Source organism: Strigops habroptila, chromosome W (assembly GCF_004027225.2).
Source record: "Strigops habroptila isolate Jane chromosome W, bStrHab1.2.pri, whole genome shotgun sequence".
Taxonomy (NCBI): domain Eukaryota; kingdom Metazoa; phylum Chordata; class Aves; order Psittaciformes; family Psittacidae; genus Strigops; species Strigops habroptila.
In genome coordinates this window covers 23,953,543-23,960,445 of record NC_044301.2, presented here as the reverse complement: position 1 = coordinate 23,960,445, position 6,903 = coordinate 23,953,543, and positions in this window count along the sequence as shown.

The following is a 6,903-nucleotide window of genomic DNA, read 5'->3' as shown; positions in this document are numbered from 1 at the left end:
TAATCGCTAAAAACAAGAGTAGCTCCTAAAATGAGTTGCAGTACCTCACTTTTTCCCTGGATGAGATCTATAATGAAGCTATCTGATAGAGAGACAGCCTCAGGCTCATCAGCCCTTTTAAATCTCCTCACTGGCCAACCACCACTTGCAGAGGGAAGACCCTGCTTACTACATTAAGCCTTTCTGGAGGGAGAAGTGGCGTGCCATACTGAACGTGTTGGCATCCTTCCCCAGTGCCATTCTCCTGAGCCAGGTTGTTATTTCTCATGACAATCGCCTAATTAGTTGGGTCAAGAATCACAAAAGATAGAAGAGATCCATTTTTTCTACATGCCAGTTCTCCTATTTGTAAAAATGAAGGCAATGACTCTTCCCCTCCATTGTAAGGCACTTGATAAATGTTAATAAAGCCAGTCACATCTCCCAGGCAACACTGCCAGATCCTTTCTTGCAATATTTGATAACTATTGGGCTCAGGAGGGAGCTCCCACAAGTTCCAGACAGAAAGACTCGCAAATTCCATTCTTAGATGCAGGAGGTCACAGAAGGCTGTGCCACAGCAGACATTTCACAACTGCTCCTGACAAGGGAAGCCCTAAGAAGAAAGAGCACACACACTGTGGCACTACAGATGCTTATGGAGAGTTCATGGGTCAGCACGATGAGTGCTATTTTCTGCTGGACAAAGCATTAAGATGCTGCAGCAGCTAAGAGGACTGTGAAGTCTTTCTGGTTAAGAAGTTGAACTAGCTTCAATTTCTTGAATGAAAAGGTATTTTTCTTCATTTCATCTTTCTCAAGAAACAAAAGAACTACAGGTTATGGAAAGAGCTGAAAAAAGACATTGGCTTAAAAAAAGCTAGTAGCATTTCCCCTAGTACCCACTTTCTTGATTTACTGCTCTCAGTCATAATGTTCATTTAAGCCATTTGTATATGTACATTTATTTAATGCAGCTGCACATGATCACTGAACAATAAAGCAATGCAATATTATATCATGCAATATTACCGATATACACTATTATCAATACTCTACCTAATGAAGTTTGTAAAGTCTTCATGTTTGGTGTTACAGAAAGAAGAATCCTGCTTTGAAATAGCTCCTGCCTTCCAACTCTTCTTCCCTTCTTCAGCAATGCTTAGACTGAGCTCATCCGGAGAGGAAAAAAAGAAAGCAAAAATAATTGTTACAATGCTTGTCATCTGCACCACATGATTATCTTAACGGAAATGGGACTAAAGCTGATGTATCTGGAAACATTAATTCTGCATTTTTGTTAGAGACAGAACCCAGTACCACAAAGGAAAGTGCCACTACTGTAATGCCTTAATTAAGGAATCATAGCATACACAAAACAAATTACTTACCATTAACTCTGAATAGGACTTAATATGGTTAAAAACTGCTGCAAGCCCAAATGTTTCTGGCTTTTATGAAGTCTCTTCCTGTACTCAGGCAGGTACAGGATAGGAGGGACTGCTGGATTCATTTTTCCCATGTGGACCTCGCTGCTGCTGCTCTTGGGTGCATTCTATAAAGGCAAAAAATGGAGAACAGGGAAATGGAACAAAAAGATAGCATTTGTCACTAATTTAGACAGTTTCTCTCACAAACAAGGATTACAGACTGAGCCAATGCAAGGGTTTCTTCACCCATTCATCTAGCATGTTTGCTAAATCCCACAGACACCATATTAGTACCACATCCCACTGGATGGAGTTCAATTCTGCACTTTCGGAGAGGCGCACCACAAATAGGTGCCTATGGACATCAAAGATCTGTGGAATATGGAAATTTAATGGGATTTAGCTAACAAATCAGTAATAGCATTAATAAATTGCTTTTTCTCAAAAGCACAACAGTCTAACAAATTATAAGAGTATGGACACCAATTTAAATCTGCACATTTCTGAGGAAAGCAGAGGTTGCAGTTAGGTAAACAGAGGCAGAGAGGTTAAAGGAACAGATCTGGCCACGGGCCACAGGTGCCAGAAACTGAATGAGAAAACAAGCCCAGGATTGAAGACTCCTAGTCCCTTCCCTACTACCAAGTCTTCTCATCACCTTCTTACCCAGTACAAAAGTCTCCTGGCCCTTCTGAAGCCTCCTCTCAGACAACTATCTGGATGGCCTTGGGTTAAGTTTTGCTTAGGGACACAGTAGCACCATTTATATCACAGAGAACATCAGCTGAACTGTAACTAAAGCAAGAAATTAAATACTGAAATAAACTTAAGGAAGAGCAAAGAGGAAAAAAAAATACCTTTAAAAACTTTTGAAACCTAGGCTCTATAGAGCCGTTGTCTTCCCAGGAGATATTCATGGATCCTAATGCCCACATAAGGAGGGAGAGGGTAAGGCCCCCCCCCAGACAGCAGCCAGGAAGTCAGCACAAAGTAATTCCTGCATGCTCAATATCATAAAGAAGTTGTAGGCACATTTTTATAATGACAGAGTACTCTTAATAAAAGCTTCAAGCAGGTTTTATAGTAGCATATTATCCAATGAAAACAGTAATAAACAGCACTATAGGATTATTTAATGCAACTCCAATACACCAAGAGTCGCAACCTCAATTAATCACACAGGCTAAAATGTTAGTTCTTAGCTTTATACTAGCAGCTAAGCCTGAAGCTATTTTATCCCAGCACAATGCCATCTGGATATTGATACTTTGCTATTGGATATGAATGAAGAGCATAGTTACCTAATAGAGCTTAATTGAAAACAGAAGACATATAGAATCATAGAAAAGTTAGGGTTGGAAAGGACCTTAAGATCATCTAGTTCCAAACCCCCTGCCATGGGCAGGGCCACATCAAAAAGAGTGTGACCCGCAGGTCGAAAGAGGTGATCCTGCCCCGCTGCTCTCGTGAGACCCCACTTCAAGTACTGTGCACAGTTCTGGTGTCCTCAACATAAGAAGGACATGGAGCTGTTGGAGTAAGTCCAGAGGAGGGCCACGAGGATGATAAGGGAGCTCAAGCACCTCCCCTATGAAGACAGGCTGAGAAAGTTGGGGCTGTTGAGCCTGGAGAAGAGAAGGCTGTGTGGAGACCTCCTAGCAGCCTTCCATTATCTGAAGGAGGCCTACAAGGATACTGGAGAGGGACTCATCATCAGGGATTGTAGTGATACGACAAGGGGTAATGGCTTCAAACTTAAACAGGGGAAGTTCAGGTTGCATATAAGGAAGAAGTTCTTGACAGTGAGGGTGGTGAGGCACTGGAATAGGCTACCCAGAGAAGTGGTAAATGCTCCATCCCTGGCGGTGTTCAAGGCTAGGTTGGACAGAGCCTTGGGTGACATGGTCTAGAGTGAGGCGTCCCTGCCCATGTCAGGGGTGTTGGAACTAGATGATCTTAAGGTTCATTCCAACTCTAATTATTCTATGGTTCTACGATTCTGTCAGTCCCACAGGAGTATAAGACTCTACTAGACACTGGTGCACAGTGTACCCTGAATCCATCAAGCTATCAAGGGGTAGAACCCATTTGTATTTCTGGAGTGACAGGAGGATCCCAAGATTTCACTGTACTGGAGGCTGAAATCAGCCTGACTGGGAGGGAGTGGTGAAAGCACCCCATTGTGACTGGTCCAGGGGCTCCATGCACCCCTGGCATAGACCCAAAAGGGTACCAATGGGCTTTTGGTATAGCTGCCTTGGAGACAGAGGAAATGAAGTAGCTCTCCACCTTGCCTGGTCTCTCAGAGGATCCTTCTGTTGTGGGGTTGCTGAAGGTCAAAGAACAACAAGTTCCAATCAAGACCACAACAGTGCACCGCCGGCAATATCGCACCAACTGAGATTCCCTGATTCCCATCCATAAGCTGATCCGTAGACTTGAGAGCCAAGGAGTGATCAGCAGGACCCACTCACCCTTCAATAGCCCCATATGGCCAGTGCAAAAGTCTAATGGAGAGTGGAGATTAACAGTAGACTATCGTGGCCTGAATGAAGTCACACCACCATTGAGTGCTGCTGTCCCAGACATGATAGAATTCAACATGAATTGGAGTCAAAGGCAGCCAAGTGGGATGCCACAAGTGATATTGCCAATGCATTTTTCTCAATCCCTTTGGCAGCAGAGTGTAGGCCACAGTTCGCTTTTACTTGGAGGGGCATCCAGTACACTTGGAACCGACTGCCCCAGGGGTGGAAACACAGCCCTACCATCTGCCATGGATTGATCCAGACTGCACTGGAACAGGGGCAAGCTCCAGAACACCTGCAATACATTGATGACATTATCATGTGGGGCAATACAATGGAAGAAGTTTTTGAGAAAGGGAGGAAGATAATCCAAATCCTGCTGAAGGATGGTTTTGCCATAAAACAGAGTAAGGTCAAGGGACCTGCACAGGAGAGTCAATTTTGGAGAATAAAATGGTAAGATGGACATCGCCAGATCCCCACAGATGTGATCAACCAGATAACAGCAATGTCTCCACCAACTCATAAGAAAGAAACACAAGCTTTCTTAGGTGTTGTGGGGTTCTGGAGAATGCATATCCCAAATTACAGTCTGATTGTAAGCCCTCTCTACCACGTGACCCGGAAGAAGAATGCCCTGAGCAACAACAAGCCTTTGAACAATTAAACGAGAAACAGTTCATGCGTAGCCCTTGGACCAGTCTGGACCGGGCAAGATGGAAAATGTGCTCTACATCACAGCCAGGGAGAACGGTCCTACCTGGAGCCTCTGGCAGAAAGCTCCAGGGGAGACTTGAGGTCGACCCTTGGCTTTGGAGTCAGAGATACAGAGGATCCGAGGCTGGTATACTCCAACTGAAAAGAGATACTGGCCAGCCTATGAAGGGGTTCGAGCTGCTTCAGAAGTGATTGGAACTGAAGCACAGCTCCTCCTGGCACCCCATTACCCGAGCTGGGCTGGATGTTCAAAGACAGGGTCTCCTCTACACATCATGCAACTGATGCTACATGGAGTAAGTGGGCTGCACTAATTACACAACAAGCTCGAATAGGAAATCCCAGTCGTCCAGGAATTCTAGAAGTCATCATGGACTGGCCAGAGGGCAAAGATTTTGGAATATCACCAAAAGGAGGAGGTGATGCATGCTGAAGAGGCCCCACCATATAATGAACTGTCAGAGAGTGAAAGCAATATGCCTTGTTTACTGATGGGTCCTGCTGTATTGTTGGGAAAGCATTGGAAATGGAAGGCAGCTGTGTGGAGTCCCCTGGGACAAGTTGCAGAAACTGCTGAAGGAGAGGGTGAATCGAGTCAGTTTGCAGAGGTGAAAGCCATCCAGCTGGCCTTGGACATTGCTGAACGAGAAAAGTGGCCAGTACTTTCTCTCTATACTGGACTCATGGATGGTGGCAAATGCCCTGTGGGGGTGGTTGTAGCAATGGAAGCAAACCAACGCAGAGGTAAACCCATCTGGGCTGCTGCACTGTGTCAAGATATCGCTGCTCGGGTGCAGAACCTGGTGGTGTAGGTACGCCACGTAGATGCTCATGTACCCAAGAGTCGGGCCACTGAGGAACACCAGAATAACCAACAGAGGATCAGGCTGCTAAGATTGAAGTGTCTCAGATTTAGATTGGCAGCATCTAAATTTATATTCTTTCGATTCTCCTCCCTATCCCATCTGGAGAGGCGGGGGGAAGGGTGGCTTGGTGAGCAAATGGCGCGTGGTCTGAGTTACTGGCTGGGCCTAAACCGTGATGTGCACCGTGTTTTCTTTTTCCACTCAAAAGCACTTTCTATCATAATTTTCTGAGAATAACCCTTGTTCTGGGAGGGAGGTATCATCTACTAAGTTTTGTGCTTTTAACATTCATTTTGTATGTGAGCAGAATAACTAACTGCTTTTCCTTGCCCATTTCTTTGTAGAGAGAAACAGAAGTTTTAACCATCTTCCCCTGGCATCTGACTTTTTTTGAGGAGAAGGTAAGGTTAACATCATGTAAATTTACCCTCTTTATTTCCAATGATGTTCTACTAATCTTGCTTCGTTTCGGGAACTGTGGTGACTTCAGGCATACTTTCATGCACTACAACAGAATACCAGAGCTGATTAGTAAACGGGAGGCATAGGACTCTTGTGCCATCAGGATTATAAGTGTCTATCAAACATATGCCACTGTTCTATCCTTTGCAGTTTTAAAGGAGCTGTAGGTAATTATTCAAGATATTGAAACATTTAGTTTATAGTTCTGTTGCTGTGGTTGTCACCTTCACTTTATATCAACTTCGAGGCTAATTTCTGAAGGATGTCTCTATTTTCTGCTTTATTTGCACATTGATTGCTCGACTGAATGACTAGTCGCAGCAACTTTTAATTCCCATAGAATCATATTAAAATGTGAAAGACTGACTAATCTGCTTTGCAGGACTTTCAGTCCTTTGATTGAAGGGAAATAAGAAGTTTCTTTCAAGACTCTTGTTTATATAGTTCTATCACGTTTTATAACAAATGCGTGGGGCTTGAGGATTCATTTGCTGCTTCTCTTAAATTTTTACTGAAGGTATGTGCATTTGAAGGTATGCATAAGTTCTTGGTATCAGGTGTTTGTCTGATTTGCAGCTGCCAGTGAAATAATTAAAGTGCAAGTTTAACATGTCCCATGCCATCCTTCACTCTAATCTCTCAGCACTGTGCACACTGAACACATTGCTGTACACACACTCATTACCGTACAGAACAAGAAAACATATGTACTGTACCAGACACCACAACTAGACAAGTCATTGGTCAAAGACCATTTACATTCCTTTTTAGTTGCTTCTACTCCCTCCAGAGAAACTCTGATTTATCGGGAGACTTGAGCTGTAGTTCCTTCCTGGCACAGTGCTTCCTGCACTTGAGTGGGGACAGGAGACCCGAGGGGAGATGCAGCAGCTTTACTTTGTCATGTTATTTTCTTATCAA